Source organism: Lissotriton helveticus, chromosome 6 (assembly GCF_964261635.1).
Source record: "Lissotriton helveticus chromosome 6, aLisHel1.1, whole genome shotgun sequence".
Classification (NCBI taxonomy): Eukaryota; Metazoa; Chordata; class Amphibia; order Caudata; family Salamandridae; genus Lissotriton; species Lissotriton helveticus.
The window spans coordinates 236,968,609-236,990,578 of record NC_136067.1 but is presented as its reverse complement, the minus strand read 5'-3'; the positions used below and the strand labels follow the sequence as shown (position 1 = coordinate 236,990,578).

Genomic DNA, 21,970 nt, shown 5'->3' with positions numbered 1-21,970 from the left:
ACGCCCCCTGACATCGAGCGGCGTGGTCTCCGCTCGCTTCCTTCCCTGTGTTTCTGTGCCTGTTAATATTGTGCTTTGTTTTCTAATATTTGCTGTTATTCTGTGATTTTCTCCCCCATTGTTGCCTGGTTGCCTGTTCCTTCAGCCGCCCCCGTCTCATCCCTCCCCGCTCCCCGCTTCCCGCCTCCACCGCTTACCCCGCCCCTTTCTTCATTCTGTACCCTCCCCGCTCCCGCCTCCCAGCTGCTCCGCCCCCCGCGCACTTCGCCATATATGGCGACCGTGCGAACGCGCAGCGTTGACGCGCAGCGGGCGCGCCGATTGTGCGCCGAAGGCGCGCCAAAGGTAAGCCCGTCTGCGCCCGTCCGCGCCTGGACCGCGCCCAGCGCCAGGAACCCTGTCCCCCACCGACGAAGGCCGACCCGACGAACCTACAACGCCGCCGAACTCTTCGCACTCAACACCAGCGGCATCCCGGGATGCCACCGAGCCACCCCGAAGCACACCCATGGACCCTTCAGCTGCCACGCCTGCAAGTTCTCCTGCGTCCGGACCTGCCCTGCACCAGCACCCGCCAGGCCGAACACCAGCAGCAACCACCTCAAGTGCATCCTGCTCAACACCCGCTCCGTCCACAGACACGCCATCGAACTCTGGAACCTCCTCGACACCACAGCCCCTGACATCGCCTTCCTCACGGAGACCTGGATGAACGCCTCCTCAGCGCCCGACATCGCCATCGCCATCCCAGAAGGCTACAAGATCATCCGGAGGGACCGCACCGCCAACCAGACGGGAGGAGGCATCGCCATCATCCACAGGGACACCATCCGCATCACGACCAACACCGCCGACACCCTAACCACCGCCGAACACCTGCACTTCCAGATCCACACCGACCCGAAGACCACCCTCAGAGGCACCCTGATCTACCGACCCCCGGGACCACGCATACGATTCAGCGAGGACATCGCCGACTTCATCAGCCCGCATGCCCTCCCCTCCGCCGACTACATCCTCCTCGGGGACCTCAACTTCCACCTGGAGAACAACAGCGACCGCAACACCATCACCCTACTCGACAACCTTGCCAACCTCGGACTCAAGCAGCTGGTGTCCACCCCCACCCACCTCGCCGGACACACACTCGACGCCGTCTTCTCATCCAGCAAAGACATCGCCTTCAGCCACGCAACAGGACTCCACTGGACGGACCACAGCTGCGTCCACTTCAACTTCAAAAGAACGACGATCCACCACCACCAGCAACAGGTTGCCCGAAGAAGCTGGAACAAAATCACAGCCGACCAGCTCACCGCCTCCCTGAGCCAGCACCCTCCGGCCGGCTCAACGAACCCCAGCCAGGCCGCCGACAACCTCACGAAGTGGATCAGCAACTGCGCGGACGAACTCGCCCCTCTGAGGACCCCGCCCAGCAGACCCGGCAGCAAAAAAACCCCATGGTTCACCGACGAACTCAAGAGCTCCAAGAAGAACTGCCGAGCCCTCGAGAAAGTATGGAGAAGGGAACCAACAATGAACAACATGTCCACCCTCAAGCTCGCCACCCGGAAACACCACCAACTGATCCGCGCCACCAAGAAAACTGCATACAAGGACCGTCTGGACAACAACGCACACAACTGCAAGGAACTCTTCAACATCGTGAAAGAGCTCTCCAACCCCAACGCCGGAAACAACGACATCACCCCATCGCAAGACCTCTGCAACTCCCTCGCCTCCTACTTCCACAACAAGATCGCGGACATACACAACAGCTTCAGCATCCAACCGACGCACGTCACAACCGCAGCAACGCCACCCACCACCACCCTCCGCGCCTGGACCCCGATCAACACCGAAGACACCATCTGCACGATGAACTCCATCCACTCCGGATCTCCAACCGACCCCTGCCCTCACCACGTCTTCAACAAGGCCGACGTCGTCATCGCACCCCACCTGCGGGACATTATCAACACCTCCTTCGACACCGCCACCTTCCCTGAGAGCTGGAAGCACGCCGAACTCAGCGCTCTACTCAAGAAACCTACAGCGGACCCCACCGAACTCAAGAATTACCGTCCCATCTCGCTCCTCCCGTTCCCGGCCAAAGTCATCGAAAAGACCGTCAACAAACAGCTGGCCGCCTTCCTCGAGACAAATGGATCCCTCGACCCCTCACAGTCTGGCTTCCGAGCCAACCACAGCACGGAGACCGCCCTCATCGCCGCCACCGATGACATCCGAACCCTGATGGACAACGGAGAAACAGCGGCCCTCATCCTCCTGGACCTCTCCGCGGCATTCGACACTGTCTGCCACCGCACCCTAGTACAGCGCCTTGGCAACATCGGAATCCAGGAGAAGGCACTGGAATGGATCACCTCCTTCCTCGACGGAAGAACACAGAGAGTCCGCCTACCACCGTACAAGTCAGAGGCCACCGAAGTCATCTGCGGCGTCCCTCAAGGATCCTCGTTGAGTCCCACCCTCTTCAACGTCTACATGAGCCCCCTCGCGGCCATCGCACGCCAACATAACCTCAACATAATCTCCTACGCCGACGACACCCAACTGATCCTCTCCCTGACCAACGACCCCGCCGCCGCCAGAGCCAACCTGCACGAAGGGATGAAAGACGTAGCCGAGTGGATGACGACCAGCCGCCTGAAACTGAACTCAGACAAGACGGAGGTCCTCATCCTGGGCTCCTCGCCCTCCGCCTGGGACGACTCCTGGTGGCTCCCCGCCCTGGGCACCGCACCCAAACCGACGGACCACGCACGCAACCTGGGCTTCATCCTGGACTCCTCCCTCTCCATGACCAGACAAGTCAATGCCGTCTCCTCGTCGTGCTTCAACATCCTGCGCATGCTACGGAAGATCTTCTGGTGGATCCCCACCGAGACCAGGAAGACTGTCACCCAGGCCCTCGTCACCAGCCGACTGGACTACGGCAACGCCCTCTACGCCGGAACCACTGCCAAGCTCCAGAAGAGACTCCAGCGGATCCAGAACGCCTCAGCCAGACTCATCCTCGACATCCCACGAAACAGCCACATCTCCGGGCACCTGAGAGACCTGCACTGGCTCCCCGTCAACAAAAGAATCACCTTCCGCCTCCTCACCCACGCACACAAAGCCCTACACGACCAAGGACCGAGCTACCTCAACAACCAAATCAACTTCTACACCCCCAAGCGACACCTCAGATCAACCAGCCACGCCCTCGCCGCCGTCCCCCGCATCCGAAGAGCGACAACAGGAGGAAGGTCCTTCTCCTACCTGGCCGCCAAGACCTGGAACTCCCTCCCGACCGACCTACGCCTGACCCAGAACCACCTCTCCTTCAGGAAGAAGCTTAAGACCTGGCTGTTCGAGCAGTAAAGGCACCCCCCCTCCTAGCGCCTTGAGACCCTACGGGTGAGTAGTGCACTCTATAAATGTATTGATTGATTGATTGATTGATTAGCACTTTAGCACATGCACTTTTATTATGATCTTCTCACCAAAATGGTTAATGTAGACCAATCGATAGGTTAATGGTAACTAGACGTACTTCAATGTCTAATGAATGAATCAAAAATGATACCAATGTATTAGAACAGTTATTAAGGATCAAATTCAGGCATTATGTATATATTTTAATCAAATATATATATAGGTATTTCACCTGGTGATAAGTACTTTTATATAACGAAATGTATACTTTGTAATAGTCTGTTTTCCTACTTACCATACCTTAAAACGAATACAGCCTGACTTCTATGTCCATGTATAAACTCGAGTGAGAAGATCACATGTGATTGTATTTAAATGTGAAGGGGTTTTTGAGCACAACTTACGAGCGAGCAAGGCAACAGGGATCGCCGAAACGCGTTTGGTGTCCGCAGCAATGCACTTTCAAAATTGAAAAAATAAATACCGGCAGTTGAAATCATTTAACGAGTCAGTTTCTTTCGTTTGTTGCCGTCTGGCAGCGAGGATTGTGGAAACCTGATTATATATATATATATATATATTTCACTTTAAAAACCGTAGGTTTCAAACTCGTCATAGTTACGAATTAGCTTTCAAAAAACCTTTGAAATTCACTGAAAAAACCATAGGTTTAACACTCGTTATAGTTAGGAATTAGCATTTAAAAAACCTTTGAAATTCACTGAAAAAAACATAGGTTTCACGCCAGTTATAGTTAGCTGAACATTTTACTCATACAAAACCATTGAAATTCCCACGTTATAGTTAGTTGGACTCACTATAACTCGCGCGCCCACAATCCACTGCTGATGATGTCACATATTACATCATTCATGACACGGTCAGTGACATCACTGATGACATCACTGATGACATCTCAAATGATATCACTGATGACATCACTGATGACATCATCCAGTGTCTGTGTGTTTCTGTAAAGTTTAAATATGTTTTGCATATTGAAGAATGAGTGGATGTATAAGTGTCTGGATGAAGGATTTAGTAGGTGTGTGACTGACTGTGTGAGTGAGTGATTAAATGTGTCTTACAGAATGCATGGGTTAGTGACTAAACTGTCTGAATGTGTGCATCAGTATGTCTGTTGTTGTGTAAGCTGCTGCATGTGTTGATCAGTAGCTATATGAATGGCTATATGGGTTATTGATTGGTGCCCAAGTATTTGTATGTGAGGCTGAGTGTATGTGTGGGTGGCTGGGAGGTGTGTGACTCTGTGCATAGATCTGTCAGCAGTTGATTCACTTGGTGTATGGGTTCAAAAGTGCATGTGGAAACAGCTGTATGGGCGGTTGACTGTGTGCATGGGTGTATTGGTGAGTGAATGGATATCTCAGTGCTACATGTCCAAGTAAGTACTAAGCATGGGCGTAAAATCCGCTCCGCTCGCGGATTTTTCGGATTTTCGGCAAATCCGCAATCCGCGAACGCTCGCGAATTTGTCGAAAATCCGTGAATCCGCTCGCGGCGGATTTTTTGCTTGGTTGCGGCGCGCGGCGTGGTGCACGGCGTTCACTTTCCGTCATTTTAGCGTTTGCCGAGTTGTTTTTCTTTGCGAGTGACGCGCCATTTTAGATCTTGCTGCGTGTTCCCGCGGGAGTTTGTCGCCCGCGAATACGTACTCGCGGCTTGCCACCTTGCACAGCACACCTCGCGAGAGTTCGCAATTGCGAACATGTAGTTGCGGCGGAAAGGAACAATCTCGCACTTGCGAAATAGAGATTTTGCAATTTCGCACAAGAAAATCACCAGCAAACAGGATAAACCTTCAGAAAATTATGATTTTTATCAGAATCACTCCTCAGGTTGACATTTGCATGGCCTTTTTTTTTGCAAGGAGTCCATTTTGGGGGGGGGGGGAGGAAGGAAGTGCCCCACAGTCTCCAACTTCCTGTTCCTGTCCAGCAGGCTCCTCCCAGTGCTTTGTCCATCTCCTGGTCACTTTCATTTGGATCTGGAGCTGGAAGGATTACTTTTTGTGGGTGCTGCTGGATATTTGGATTTGAGGCCTTTTTGACTGTCTTTGGATCACTTTTGGATTAGAAATCAACTTTCACAAGTAAGTTTGTTTGGGGCATTACAGTTGCTGCAAGTACAATTTTGGAACTTTTTCAGAAAATTAAATAAATTATATTGTGGGTAGCCACAGTATCCAGTAGGACCAGGGTTGGTTATGGGTGCATGATACAACTGTTTTGTTGAATTTAAACACCATTGAGGCCATGGATGGGCTGGGATTGTGCAGATTTTATTGTTTTTTGTCGTTTTTTTGGGCCTGCTGGTGTGGCCCTTTGCCCAGGGGTGGTGAGTGTTGCATGGGCCTAGTCTTTCTGTGGGGTGTCTTCTTGAATTTAAACATAATTGAGGCCATGGATGGGCTGGGATTGTGCTTATTTTATTGTTTTTTGTCGTTTTTGGGGGGCTGCTGGTGTGGCCTTTTGCTTGCCCAGGGGTGGTGGTGGTGCATGGACTGAGTGTGCCTGTGGTGTTGTCTCACTCTCTTTGATGTAAACATCATGGATGGCATTGGATTGTGGTGATTTCTGGCTGTTTTTCTGTTTTTTGGGGGTGTACTGTTGATGTGGTCTGGCCATGTGGGTGGTGGTGGTGGCCATCTTGAGTGCTGGCTGGTACAGGCAACATGTGCTTGGGGTGTAAGGGGGCCATTTTGAGGAGAGGCAGTGTCTGAGGCCTGCACTTATTTTGCCTACTTTTCATCCCTTATGCCCAGGGGTAGTGAGTGTTGCATGGGCCTAGTGTTTCTGAGGGGTGTCTTCTTGAATTTAAACACCATTGAGGCCATGGATGGGCTGGGATTGTGCAGATTTTATTGTTTTTTGTCGTTTTTTTGGGCCTGCTGGTGTGGCCCTTTGCCCAGGGGTGGTGAGTGTTGCATGGGCCTAGTCTTTCTGTGGGGTGTCTTCTTGAATTTAAACACCATTGAGGCCATGGATGGGCTGGGATTGTGCAGATTTTATTGTTTTTTGTCGTTTTTTTGGGCCTGCTGGTGTGGCCCTTTGCCCAGGGGTGGTGAGTGTTGCATGGGCCTAGTCTTTCTGTGGGGTGTCTTCTTGAATTTAAACATAATTGAGGCCATGGATGGGCTGGGATTGTGCTTATTTTATTGTTTTTTGTCGTTTTTGGGGGGCTGCTGGTGTGGCCTTTTGCTTGCCCAGGGGTGGTGGTGGTGCATGGACTGAGTGTGCCTGTGGTGTTGTCTCACTCTCTTTGATGTAAACATCATGGATGGCATTGGATTGTGGTGATTTCTGGCTGTTTTTCTGTTTTTTGGGGGTGTACTGTTGATGTGGACTGGCCATGTGGGTGGTGGTGGTGGCCATCTTGAGTGCTGGCTGGTACAGGCAACATGTGCTTGGGGTGTAAGGGGGCCATTTTGAGGAGAGGCAGTGTCTGAGGCCTGCACTTATTTTGCCTACTTTTCATCCCTTATGCCCAGGGGTAGTGAGTGTTGCATGGGCCTAGTGTTTCTGAGGGGTGTCTTCTTGAATTTAAACACCATTGAGGCCATGGATGGGCTGGGATTGTGCAGATTTTATTGTTTTTTGTCGTTTTTTTGGGCCTGCTGGTGTGGCCCTTTGCCCAGGGGTGGTGAGTGTTGCATGGGCCTAGTCTTTCTGTGGGGTGTCTTCTTGAATTTAAACACCATTGAGGCCATGGATGGGCTGGGATTGTGCAGATTTTATTGTTTTTTGTCGTTTTTTTGGGCCTGCTGGTGTGGCCCTTTGCCCAGGGGTGGTGAGTGTTGCATGGGCCTAGTCTTTCTGTGGGGTGTCTTCTTGAATTTAAACACCATTGAGGCCATGGATGGGCTGGGATTGTGCAGATTTTATTGTTTTTTGTCGTTTTTTTGGGCCTGCTGGTGTGGCCCTTTGCCCAGGGGTGGTGAGTGTTGCATGGGCCTAGTCTTTCTGTGGGGTGTCTTCTTGAATTTAAACATAATTGAGGCCATGGATGGGCTGGGATTGTGCTTATTTTATTGTTTTTTGTCGTTTTTGGGGGGCTGGTGGTGTGGCCTTTTGCTTGCCCAGGGGTGGTGGTGGTGCATGGACTGAGTGTGCCTGTGGTGTTGTCTCACTCTTTTTGATGTAAACATCATGGATGGCATTGGATTGTGGTGATTTCTGGCAGTTTTTCTGTTTTTTGGGGGTGTACTGTTGATGTGGACTGGCCATGTGGGTGGTGGTGGTGGCCATCTTGAGTGCTGGCTGGTACAGGCAACATGTGCTTGGGGTGTAAGGGGGCCATTTTGAGGAGAGGCAGTGTCTGAGGCCTGCACTTATTTTGCCTACTTTTCATCCCTTATGCCCAGGGGTAGTGAGTGTTGCATGGGCCTAGTGTTTCTGAGGGGTGTCTTCTTGAATTTAAACACCATTGAGGTCATGGATGGACTGGGAATGTGCAGATTTTATTGGTTTTTGTCGTTTTTTTGGGCCTGCTGGTGTGGCCCTTTGCCCAGGGGTGGTGAGTGTTGCATGGGCCTAGTCTTTCTGTGGGGTGTCTTCTTGAATTTAAACACCATTGAGGCCATGGATGGGCTGGGATTGTGCAGATTTTATTGTTTTTTGTCGTTTTTTTGGGCCTGCTGGTGTGGCCCTTTGCCCAGGGGTGGTGAGTGTTGCATGGGCCTAGTCTTTCTGTGGGGTGTCTTCTTGAATTTAAACATAATTGAGGCCATGGATGGGCTGGGATTGTGCTTATTTTATTGTTTTTTGTCGTTTTTGGGGGGCTGCTGGTGTGGCCTTTTGCTTGCCCAGGGGTGGTGGTGGTGCATGGACTGAGTGTGCCTGTGGTGTTGTCTCACTCTCTTTGATGTAAACATCATGGATGGCATTGAATTGTGGTGATTTCTGGCTGTTTTTCTGTTTTTTGGGGGTGTACTGTTGATGTGGACTGGCCATGTGGGTGGTGGTGGTGGCCATCTTGAGTGCTGGCTGGTACAGGCAACATGTGCTTGGGGTGTAAGGGGGCCATTTTGAGGAGAGGCAGTGTCTGAGGCCTGCACTTATTTTGCCTACTTTTCATCCCTTATGCCCAGGGGTAGTGAGTGTTGCATACTTGCATGTCCCTAGTCTTTCTGTGGGGTGTCTTCAATGTAAACATCATGGATGGCATGGGATTGTGCTCATTTTTCTGTGTTTTGTCGATTTTTTGGGGTGTATAACTGAACTGATGTTCCTCTGTCTTCCATTGCTTTTAGGTGCACAAGAAGACTCAATAGAACCACCAGTGCCAGGAAGAAGTCCTGCAGCGGTGTGTGCAGCATAACGTCACGCGACGTCACGTCTGGACACAGAACCCTCTGCAACTCGTGCAACTGCTGCCTGCTGACCTGCTCTGAAGAAGATGGCCCCAAAAAAAGTAACCCGTAGCTCCTCTAGCAAGAAAGGTGCCAGTAAGGAGCAGAAGAAGCAAGTTACCAAGGACACTGGTGTGCCGCCCGCCCCTTTTTTTGTGAGTAAAAAAAAAAGTATGCCTGCAGCAGCTGCAGCGGGATCTGCTGGGGACCAAGCTGGCAGCAGCACCCCCGCTCCATTGGGCTCAGTGCCACCACCACCACCACGCCAACTTAAGTCCAAGCCCTTGAGTGCTGCAGAGGCAGCCAGTATACTTCTTCAATCACCATCGACCAGTGATGTTGGCTCATCGCAAGAAAGCAGCAGCAATGTCCCTCAATCAACACAGGTTGTTGTAGCTCATCTGACGAGTGTTGAACAACCACAGCGGCAACAACAATCACATGTGCAAGTACAAGCCCAAGTACATGTGGAAGGAGAGGCAGCGCAAGGAGATGCGCATGCAGAGGTGCATGGAGGGTCACAACAAGTGCCCACAATAGTTGTTCCTCCCGAAGTAGGGGCACATCAGGAAATCGACAATCAAGGCGAGGTATCATTTGAGGAAGCCACTCCTCCTGATGATCCTTCATTGTCTTCCACAACCCTAGCAAGGAAGAGATCAAGGGTGGTGTCTACATCCTCTTCAAGCACACCTCCTTCTGATGATACGGATCAAACTTGGGAACCAGCACCACAGCCGTCTGAGAGTGAGGCACACCATGATCCAACAAAGGTACTTAAGCGTAAAAGGAAGGTCGTCCAAAGTCTCAGACTTATGGAGTGTGATGAGGCTCAACAAGAAGTGGCGGATACTGCTGCTGATGAAGACTCTGCCAACGACGACCCAGTCATCATAAAGGTCACTGCAGCCCCAGCGGGCATGCAGCAAACAGACATTTTGACCCTAGCCCGAAGAGCTGCTGCGCGTGATGATGATGATGATGATGTTGTCGATGAGGAGGCAGTGGAAACACCACAATCATTGGAGTTAAGTAGTACACCAACTCGTCCCGCTTCCATATTTCTTTCTGGCAAGAAGAGACCTGCGTCAACCTCGACCTTAATTAGTGGCGGTGAAAGTGGAAAACGTACAAAAGTTGGCCAATCCAGATCCTCCACTTCATCTGGCATTAGCTTCATGACCACCACCACCACCAGTATCGCCGCCTCCTCCAGGTCCCACAGACACTTCAAGTCCCCAGTTTGGGACTTCTTTACTGTTTGTCCCAAAAATCCAAGGTTTGCCATTTGTACCCTTTGTAAGCTTGCAGTTAGTCGTGGTAAGCCAGGTAGCAACTATGGTACCGGCGGCCAGAGTGGTCATCTTGACAGAAAGCACGGTGTCCAATGGTTTGCGCACCTAGCTGCGATCAAGAAAGGCCAAAATCAAGGAAACGTTGATGTTTCATCTGATGTTGACGAGCAGGAAGAAGACGTGTCAAACACTTCCCTTACACCCAGTACCCCTCTCAGCAGCACACCCAATGTGAGGCACACTAAGAGTGTTGGAGCGAGTGAGACACCAACGCACAAAAGTTCACCAGCGAGCAAAATTGGGTCAACGAAGTCATTATCAGCCCGTAAATGCTTGGTCCAGGCCAACATTAGAACAATGCTTACTTCAGACGTGCCATATGAACGCAACCACCCACTGACGCGTCTGTATAACACTAAGCTGGCTAAAATGCTAGCTGTGGACCTTCTACCTTTTTCTTTTGTAGAAGCGGTAGGTTTTCTTGAATTAGTTGCAACGCTCTGCCCTAAATGGAAGGTTCCGAGCCGGTTCTATTTTGCCAGAGTTGCGGTTCCAGCACTACATGAAGATGTGCTGCAGGCGATTGGGGCAGCTTTGCAGAAGAGTGCTGTTCACACAATACATCTGACAACAGACATGTGGACCAGTGGCCCAGGCGATGATTACATGTGCATCACTGCACACTGGGTCTCTTTTTCAGGTGTTATAGCAAAGCTAAACGCAGGTGTTGACCCGGACCAAGTTTTCAAAGCTGCTCGGAAACATGCAACACTAGCCATGTTTGCCTTGGAGAAAAGTCACACAGCAGAAAACCTTTTGGAAGAGTTTGACAAAAAGGTGTTGTCAATGCTATCCCCCCTAAAACGCAAGATTGGTTATGTTTCCACGGATAATGGCGCCAATGTAGTTAAGGCCATGTCACAGGGTCACCATGTTAGAGTGCCGTGTTTGGCGCACTGTATCAACCTGGTAGTTCAAAAATTCTTGAGTGATAAAGAGAGTCCAGCGTTCGAGGTAATGGCCACCTGCCGCAAAATGTGCAACCATTTCAGCCATTCTTTTAAGGCCCGGAAGCATCTGCGGAGACTGCTACTTCAACGTGGAATGCCAGTGAAAGCACTCATCCAGGAGGTGGCAACACGTTGGAACTCAACCTTCTACATGCTTGAGCGTCTGCATGAGCAGTATACGGTACTCGATCACTATTTCTTGACAGAGGCTACATCTCAGAAGGAGGACCTGCGGATGAGTAAGGCGCAATGGGCCATAGTTAAAAGCCTGACAGACATGCTTCGTCCTTTTGAGTTCTTCACGCGTGCAGTCAGCCAGGAGGACTGTAATTTGGGAAAAGCTATCCCATTGTTGTGCATACTGGAGCACCAACTGATGGCGGTTTCTTCTGAGTTTGAAAAAGATGAAAAAAAAAAAAACCATTTCATTTTGTCTGAGAAATTATTACATCGCCTACGTGGTGATGAACGTCTTAAAAACATCAACTCAGATCAGCATTACATTTGTGCTACTATTCTGGATCCACGCTACAAAAAGGCGCTGGCAGACAACGCATTCTTTCCTTTCGCTGATGCAGATGTTCAAAAGTACAAACATTGGTTAGCCTGGTCAGCCAAGAGGTTTGAAAAAGAACGGCAGGTTATTGAAGGAGAAGCCAGTACATCAGCATCAGCATCAGCAGGCCATCCGCAGTCACAAGAATCCACTTCTGCACCTGTGGCTGGGGCACAAGTGACCTCTCAGCCGTTAAAGACACCGGCAACTGGATCATCTGCACCACACACAATGACAACACTAACAGTGGCTGGGGAGGAGGATTGGCTAAGTTTGATGGGGTATGGTTCTCTAAAAAATGTCACAGGCACAGCAAAAAGTAAGCAAAGTGGAGGAACAGTTGATGACCTTGAGTCGATGGTGCAGGACTATCTGAATGACTCAACAGTGGTCTTTCTTAATGAGGAGCCATTGCAGTATTGGCATGGCAAAAAACAATTGTGGCCACAGCTCTACAACCTGGCTATAAACTATTTGTCTTGCCCACTCGCAAGTGTGTCTTCTGAACGTGTTTTCAGTGCTGCTGGTGGCATTGTAACTGCCAAACGGAGCCGCCTATCGCCCAAAAATGTGGAGCGGCTGACAATGATCAAGATGAATCAGCACCTCATACCACCAGATTACAAAGTGCGAGAAAGCACGCCACATGAAGACGATGAGGACAGCAACGTAGATGAGGGGATTTTTTCTCTGTTCGGTGCCACTGACCTCATCCAGCCTGAATTCGCAGAGTATGATGACGAAATCTTGTTCTTATTCCCTGACACCGAGCCCTGAAAATGAGACAATCAATCAAGAACTTTCTTTTTCGTCCTTATTCACTTTTATTCCTGTGTGCTTTGTGTCTCTCTTTCTTTGTTTTGCACAGTTAATTTAATTCAAACTTTAATCACCTAATCCCAAAAACAAGACCATCATCAGAACTGTCTTCACTTGTTTGCTTATTGATTTGAAGGTGCCGCAGTCTACATTCCTCAGGTTCACAAGTTCTGAAGAACATGCTCCTCTATCCTCCTCCTCCAGACTGCGATTTCCCTCCAAGCAGAGTGCTGGATTACGCACAATGAAGAAAGACTCAGCACTTGTGGGGGTGTTGTACTTCTTTGCGGGTGAGTTGACGGTTTTGGGCCCATTGCTGTGAAGCTCTAATAATGGACAAAAGTGTTTTGGACCAAATATGAGGTGGAAATTTCTTGCCGTTTTTGCTGACTTGCTTGCCTTTGAGGTGCTCTTTGGCGGGGTTCCGGGGGTTTGTGTGTAATTTTTGGTGTCTGTCGAAGCACTGCTGCGACAGTCTAATCTTGATTGCATTTGCTTTTCAGGAAATCCGTGGTGGAAAACAGGAGTTATGATGATTGATGATGACCTAGCTGCACAGCGCGTTACTTTGGACCGAAGGCCGAGAGATATTGTAAGTATGAGATTTAGCTTTTTCGCTGTTTGGGGGTGTTGTCGGGTGTTTTTTTGCGGGTGGGTTGGCGCCGGCGGGTCTTGCCTGGGGCATTCCTGGGAAGGTCTAATACCGGATACAAGTGTTTTGGACAAAATCCATAAGGAACAGCCTTTTTTTTGCCATTTCTTCAGACATCTTGCTCAATGTAGCGTTTTGGGGGGCTTCCTGCTGTTCGTGGGTGGGTTGCGGCCGGGGTCTCTGTCGAAGCACTGCTGCGACAGTCTAATCTTGATTGCATTTGCTTTTCAGGAAATCCGTGGTGGAAAACAGGAGTTATGATGATTGATGATGATGACGACCTAGCTGCACAGCGCCGCGTTTGGACCGAAGGCCGAGAGACATTGTAAGTATGAGATTTAGCTTTTTCGCTGTTTGGTGGTGTTGTGTCGCGTGTTTTTTTGCGGGTGGGTTGGCGCCGGCGGGTCTTGCCTGGGGCATTCCTGGGAAGGTCTAATACCGGATACAAGTGTTTTGGACAAAATCCATAAGGAACAGCCTTTTTTTTGCCATTTCTTCAGACATCTTGCTCAATGTAGCGTTTTGGGGGGCTTCCTGCTGTTCGTGGGTGGGTTGCGGCCGGGGTCTCTGTCGAAGCACTGCTGCGACAGTCTAATCTTGATTGCATTTGCTTTTCAGGAAATCCGTGGTGGAAAACAGGAGTTATGATGATTGATGATGATGATGACGACCTAGCTGCACAGCGCCGCGTTTGGACCGAAGGCCGAGAGACATTGTAAGTATGAGATTTAGCTTTTTCGCTGTTTGGTGGTGTTGTGTCGGGTGTTTTTTTGCGGGTGGGTTGGCGGGTCTTGCCTGGGGCATTCCTGGGAAGGTCTAATACCGGCTAGAAGTTAGTTGGACAAAATCCATAAGGAAACACCAGTTTTGGCACTTTGTAAGTTAGGGTTCGTTAGGGTTAGCCCTAGCAGCAGGATTGCATGTGTTTAGGGGGGTTCTATTGCAACGCGGTTCTGTTGTTGTAGAGCACTGTTGGAGCGATGCTGGCTATGGATACTTTTGCTTGCAGGCAAGTGGTTTGAATACAATCCACGGTCTGTATTTGGGTCTACTGTTACTTTCAAAGTACGTTTTGTAACCATTTTTCTGCTAGGCATCGTTTTTGGAGATATGATTGGGTTCTTCTACATTTTTGCGACTGGCTTTAGTAAGGGTCTTGGTGGGAGCATTGCTGGGAAGGTCAAATTTTGTTCTAAAACACAGTAGTACAGCCACCTTGAGGGGAAAGATCCGCTATAATATTTTGGCCATACTTATTGATCCTTAAAAAGGTGACTCAGACAGAGCACGCAATTTCAAAAATATTGTACTGTCTATTAGGGAAATCAAAGTGTGACTTTTTGAACCACACAGCGTACATACCTTTTATTTATTTATCAGTGGTATTGTAATAGCACTTCCTGTTTTCCGTTCAATAATTACAGGCCGGGTTTCAGTCAACATCCGCCAGGCAGGCAGTGGACAGGGTGTCTCTTCTGTCAGTGGTCACCACCACATTGATGGACGAAGCGTCAGCTGGAATGGAGGAGTGCCGCCAATAAGAGGAATTGTTTGCTGCATGCAACTTACTTACCAATTTCAACAGGACAACTCCAACAACATACGCAATACAGATACAGTATCCATTGTTGTCTTTTATTCTATGAGTGTGACTGCATGTGCTTACCTTTACTTTGTAACCAAAGATTGTCTGTAAACTCTGTATCTTCAATTATTGTTTGTCCATGCTCTGCTTTTTTTTTCTTCTCTCAACAAAACCTACCCAAAAAGAAACCCCCATTCCCATCCATTTTACAAACCCTAACCCTCTTCCCCCGGGCTGTGTTGTTTTGCTTGATGTCTGACTAAAATGACATCAATAATTCCACACACTTGCTGGGGAGGATAAGGTGATAGCAGCAACAGGCTGGTGAAGGAATACGAGGATATCTTCTAGACTTACTCAGCTTCAGTACTATATCTTCTAGTAGTAGTAGCCAATGTCAAATAAATTCAACGCAAGTACTAGTTATACTTGCAATACTTTACCATTTGTTAGGCTACATTATGGCACTGTTCTAGTGTACTGTCACCTGCTATTTTCTCGATCGTACCGTAACCGTTGTAATGCTACAGTAAGGAGTACAAACAAGGTTTCGTTTTCTTTTTTTCCATAGGCATGCAACTGCCACTGTGTCACACCACTAGTAACACCGCAATGAGGAAATGTCACCCGCCCAGGAATGACAACGTTAATCCCCATTTCACCTGGAGCCAGCCCTGGGCCTAGCCCTAATTTCTAACACAAATTACAGGTAAGATAAGCGTTTGGTGGGAGGTAGTATAATGGAGTATTATTTCGGAGTAGACAAGAGTTTGACGGTTGTACTACTAAAGTCCTACGACTGTTCAGGAAAACAAAGTTACTGTTACACCCCCGCCCCCCACCCACCAGACTGAAAAGCAGTAAAAAACAGGTATGGTCAGATAAAGTAGTTGAAAAATATATTTATTTATCCCTAACAAAATAATCTCCCTCACCCACCCTAACCCCAACGATTGTCTCTGAAACGTCCCAAAACGATCCCAACTCCCAAATCCCACCCCCCAAAAGTCTATAAAAAAAGGGCAAGGGACACTCCACTACTGGAGGGTGCTGGTGCTGGTGCATGATGCGGCATGGGCATCATACTCCTTGCGGAGGGTGGCAAGCTCGGAGCGGAGGCCCTTAACCAAGGTCTTATACCTCAGGACCTCCTGCTCCAGGTTGGACATGCGGACTCGTAGGCGGTGTTGGCGTTCCTTGCAGCTCCTGTGGGGGGCAGCTGGTGTTTCGGGTGCTTGGCGGTGGCGGTCGGCTTTCTTAGCCCGGCTCGGTCCCGCTGGTTTAGTCACGGAGGAGGATGCAGTCGAAGATGTTGCCCCGCTCGACTGCGTGTCCTCCTCCTCCTCCAGGGCCACCAGCCGCCGATACTCGGCGACTGTGGCCTCCAGCCTCCGTTGCCGGGCCAATCTAGCCTGCTCCCTCCTTGTTGTTGATTTGGAAGGAGCAACTATATGAAGAAAGAAAGACATAGTCTGTAACCAATGCTCCTTATTAATAACACAAAGTGATTGAGCCGAAAGTTGGGTCACAGAGTACAAGTAGCAAATTGAAAGCACAGTACATAACTATTGAGGACAGTATCTATGTAACCCTCCCACTTCTGCATCCTTGCTCTAACAGTAGTGGTAGTTTAATGAACTAATTCTACGACCACTATGGACTTCCATTACAGTCGACTATGACAGTACACCAGTCTTATTCTTCTTCTTCTCTCTTGTTTAGGGAAATGGGTACGTTATCTTATGCAAGCCGGCAGAATGACATGGACACAGCACAGTGAAGTTGCACCCGAGAAAAAAAGTTGCACACCATGATGATGGAGACAGACTTGCGTTACTGTACCGGTCCAGTACATGCAGGTGGTGAAGCTATTACTTTTCTATTACGGGTGGCACTGAGAATACTCTGTTACAAGGGCTACTGCTTAATTAATTTACCTTTCACCCTACAGTGCAAATGAGTACTAGAAAAGGAAACTGAAGAAGCTAACTAATTTGATTATCTATCACTTCACATGGGACGTATTTAATGACAGATGAGATGACTTTAGGTGCTTTGCTTAATATTGAGTGAACACAGTGATACACCCACACATGAATGACGTACTACAAGTAAACTAAAGTTATTAAGAGAGGTACGGAGTGTCCACCGTAATAACCAGATATATGCTGTGAATGCAAACGCAATACAAAGTACTGCTACTATTCATGGTAGTATTGGACACATTTACAATTTCTTTTCCTTGCCTTCCCTGCACTGGGACGGACGTGCGGGTGCGGTGGTACATGCTCTTCAAGGTAACACTTACTTCACCTGGCGACCATCTACTCTCTCTAGATACACATTTGCTATGTAAGAGTCAGAGAATACCATGCTCCAGGCATCCATTCATTCAAAGTATACGCACACATACAGTTTCTGTTTCACCCACCCAGGCTGCTGTCCTTCCACCCATCCTTGCTTCATCATTGACCCAGCCATGCACCATACCATATTCTTTCCTTCCCAGCCACCTCTGGGTCCAAGCAAACACATATCGTTCTTCTTTGCCAGCCATCATACAAGTTCGCGTCCCACTTACTTACACCCTTCTTTCGCTTTTCGTTCATCCCATCCATCACGTTCGTCTAAGAACTTATTGGGATTCTTCTCACCAAAAACTTCACAGCTAAGTCGAAGTACATTTCGAGGAGGCTACTACCTGGTTGATTTGTAATTGTAATACACCCGTGCAGAAAGCACACTATGCAGTCTTCAATCTCAATAAGTAAGGAATATATAGCTTACCTGTTTCCGCCACCACCGTTTGATCCCCCACAGGAACGGCCACCAGCTCTTCTACCGCCGCATCCTCCCCAGAGGCCTCCGAGTCCAAGTCCAACACATCAGCCACCTCCGCGCTGGCCCCGTCACCAGATGTTACACCTACAAAGTACATTTAAGAAAGTTAGAATACACCACTCACTACTATATAATATTTGGTCTAGGAGAAATGTTAAAAAAACAGAATACAATGTAATAATTTGTGACTGTCTACTCCATAGTAAAAATGTCCCATTTTCCAGGGAAGGCTGTTGTCTTGCTGCACTTTTATGCACAACTGATGAATGCTTGCTTTTGATTTTTAACACGCACCACTTTTTCTCCTAACAGACAGAAGCTTGACTCCTGAGTCCTAAGAACACGACCAGGATCAAGTTCAAAGTAGGTGAGAGTTCGGCTCGACCACAAGAAATGTGTCCAATTAATCGTCAGCACTAACCACTTTTCCGTTTACAGTTAAATAGTTTTATGACAAAGTAGATTTCAATAAATGTGTTTACTTTTAATAAAGCTTTTACACTTAAATAGACTCTGTGGTTTTTGTTCCTCTAGACTAGAGTGGATGAGCTAAAGGTTTTGGAATTTTTGCAAGCATGAGTGCCTCTGACACTTCTTGACTGTGCTGTGACTCCGTACTACTCTCTTGTCCTGCGTACGATAATCTAGAGATCATTGGGGATCTATAATCGGTGACTTCGGGAGCTGAATGACTCTGCCACACTATCTAGTCAGTAAGGAGACAGTGCATAGAGGTATTGCTGAATATAATGGGAGTCCAATGGAATTGCCAAATGTCCAATCTTAGTTAGCTACACAGACAGACTAATAAGAATAGTCTAGTAATACCACAGGGAGTCATCATATTCGAGGCAGGATAAGAATTTATATCCAGTCTACAAGAAGATCAAAGACGATTTAGAAAAAATCGAATGAGGAACGCTAGGAAAAAATAGGTACTGTTTAGTAAAATGTAAACTTACTGGGGCCAGCAAAGGAGCCCTCGCCTGCCCGATCCTGGCCTGCATCCTCAGCACCCTCCTCCTGTGCCCTCTTGCCCTTGGGGGGAGCTGATGTACAACATGAAAGAAAGAAAAACCATAAAACATGGATGAGATTTTTCAACCAAATCAAACATTTCAAAAGAACAATAACAACATATTTTGGAAAAATAGCAAATAGATAGACAACTATTCCACGGGATCTATCTCATGTGGTATACTACGTTATTCGTATTGCCTGATTTGCGGAACGTTGACTTAGAAAGTTCCTATGTAACTCAATAAACAGACTACTAAAGAGGTTTGCCTAGGCCTGGCACTGCAGGCAGTAGTGCACAACACGTGACAGACAAAGTCCATCCTGCTTGCAGATCAGTGAATACTCAAACTATCAATCCACCCGCCACCACCGCCACTATTTCTTCTGATAGCCATGTGACTGTCTAAAGGAAGGACACTGGACTTCAGTCTGTTGGGGCTGATTTATAAGTCCCTTGCGGAAGTTGCGGCTGATTTTCCTCCATTGTTGCGTGCCTTTTCTGACGCAGCGGCAGAACAAAAGACTCGCCATGGTGTTGGTGCGGCGTATATATTAAAAAAAAAAACACATATGGGCATATGGGCGATGCATCACGTTGTAAAGCCCTGCGCCATCAGGGGGCGTTCCGGCGCAAGGGAGGGCGTACCTGCGCAGGAACGAATCCTAAAAGTGGCTGAGGGAAATCTACAAGATGTCAATCAGTCATTTTTATGACAATGATGCATGACTCAAACCCTGCGCGCTTGAAGCCGACGTACGGCTTGATGCAGCATTGGGGAGATAGGGTACCCCAGAGCATTGCTGGAGCTGCGCCATCGTTGGCACGCAACTCCAGCAATGCGCTGCCTTTACGGCACAGATGCGTAAGGCTTCTGTGACGTTTTGGGCCAATGGGTGGTGGTGGCATGGCACACAATTACTGCCGCATCCCTGCTACTTTGCAGGGATGCGCCGGTAATTGAAAATATGACCCTTACTGTCTAGCATTACGCAGTTCTTTTCTTTACAGTACACTGATACATAATTTCTCAGGCCAATGAAATGCTTCTGAACACAACATACAAAACAAAGAAGCATAGTAGCAAGCAAGGCTACTGAGAAGGAGAGCAGTGCACCTGAAAATGAAATGCATAGAAGATTTTGAAATATAATTTACCTCAATGTAATCGGCAGCATTATTGCTCTTGGTAAAGAACAAAGATTTGCAAATAACAGAGCAGGATAAAACAGAGTAGTAAATGTACTACTACTACTACTCACCAAGCCCGGGGACCTCTACGCCGAGCGCGTCCAGCAAGTCCCGCTCCCGGTCCATGACATCGGTCCAGCGGTGGGTGGCCTGGTTATATGTGCGCCGGACCCCAGAGATCTTGTACATGGCCCGGCACACCTTCTCCCACCGCTGGCGGCGCTCCCGGATGCCATAGCCGGTCGCGATCTTGCCGCCTCCCAGGATCGTCTTGGGGAGGCGGCGCTGGACATGGAAGATCAGTGCCGCCACTTCCTCCGCGCTAAAGATCTCCCTCGGGACCACTTGCTCCCCCCTTAAACGCCCGCACGGGAGCCGGGCACGGGGTGCGGGACCCTTCCCCTTCTCAGGGTGCTTCCCGGCTCCCTTTACCATGGTCTGGGCAGAAATAAACTTAAATGATAAAGAAGAAATAGAATAGTGAAGAAGAAAATAAAAGAGTTTAAAAAAGTAGTTTAAAAGTAACTAAAAGCTGCAGAAAACACAAAAATATAGAGCTAGAAAAATAGAGGGTTAGATAATAAGTAAAATTAGATCAAAAAAACTTCAAACAAGCAAAGGATGGCAGAGATTGAGAGAGGATAGAGAAAGCATGCCCAGAACCATAGCAATGAATGAGAAACAAGATGGCCGCGCCCGTTCACGACCGCGTGGGTAAGTTCGCGCGAGATTTTCCTTGCGAGTACGCGCGAACTTGTACTCGCGAGCAGCACACTTTGCGAGATTACACATAGCGGGCGGAAACGGAATTACGTCACGCCAACAAGATGGCCGCGCCCGTGTACGACCGATAGGGTAACTTGGCAAACGAATAGCTAGAAGCGCCTCGCGAACACGCGCAAGATCACGCGAACATACACGTCGCAACAAAAACAATTTTGTATTCGCACGTATTCGCGGCTTCCGAAATCGATCTCGCACGGATTCGCGCCCCAAATAACGCGCGAAATTGCAAAAAAAACGATTTTAGCTAAAATGAAAGCAATGAGCAGGTGCAAAAGTTCAAACTTAACATTAGTAACATTCAAGGTAGTGCTTCCTGATGGGCCCCTCCAGAGTTTGCAACAATTCTATGACCCTGCTATGACCCAAACAGCAGGCTCATAGAATAGCACCATAAAGGTCCTGTAAAAAAAAAATTTCACTGCAACAAAAAGCAAATTACAGATAAGGAAGGAAGCAGGTGCCAGCCAGACTGGAACTTTCAAAATTACTGACACATTAATGAAACACAAATTAATTGATGGCAGTTGAAGAAGGGCAGGTGTGCTAGCTTTTTTCAACCACCATAATCTACAGTAATAAATAAACCTAATAGGTGCCGGTGAGGATGTACTAGAGGGTGGCATGGGTGTCCCAGAGGGTGGCAGTGGTGAAACAGAGGGTGCTGTGAACCTGTGATGATAAACCAGACGTAGAAACAACATAGTCGCGGCCGTTGCAAGCCGAAAAGTAAGTTCGCAATTGCGAACTTGTCCCAAAATCGGCGCGAACACGCGCCAACACAAAAAACGGAAAAATCCGCAAGTCCGCTAGAGTTCGCGGATCTTCGCGGATTGCGAATCCGTAAATACGCAAGTTCGCGGATTGCCAATCCGCAAAATCCGCCCATGCTTAGTAAGTACATATGTAAAACACAGTGCATGTGAGAGTTGGCATATATAAATGACTATACATGAGAGCCAGTGATTGTGCGAGTGGCTGTATGGATCAACGTGTACTTGTATCAGTGATTGTATAAGAGAGTAAGTATGTGTTACTATATGTTTGTATAATTAAGGTGTTGTCTGTATAACTGTATAGATGAGGAAATGGGAGTGTGATTGATTCTTTGCATGACTGACTAGGTGTGTGAGTAACTCCATGGATGAGTGGCAGTGTGTGAGAGTCTGTAAAGGTGTATGAGTGCATATAATACTGTTGTATTGATGAGTGACTGTATGACGTGGCCGAGCACGGCAACGGAGGAGGTGAAGCAACCTAGACTGCCCGGCGCTGACGGATGGGACCGAGCTGGGGCCTGCCTGAGGCAAGAATAGATGCATGGTGAGGAGGGAATGGGGAGGCAGCAGAGAGGAGGCGCAAGAGGAGCACCGCTGTAACATCACCCCACCCCCCCCCCGGGGCC

At 48.5% G+C, this 21,970-nt stretch overlaps 1 protein-coding gene and 1 long non-coding RNA gene across 2 annotated transcripts in view; one reads left to right on the top strand and one right to left on the bottom strand.

The window, feature by feature from the left end:
* LOC144762471 (adhesion G protein-coupled receptor F5-like) overlaps positions 1–21,970 on the top strand; it is a 937,058-nt gene that overhangs the window by 693,918 nt on the left and 221,170 nt on the right. The window lies entirely within an intron of this gene.
* Positions 15,286–18,805, bottom strand: LOC144762472 (uncharacterized). The gene is made up of 2 exons (XR_013596096.1): positions 18,536–18,805; positions 15,286–17,657 (listed from the first exon to the last, which is right to left on the bottom strand). It is a non-coding gene; the product is annotated as an uncharacterized LOC144762472 (long non-coding RNA).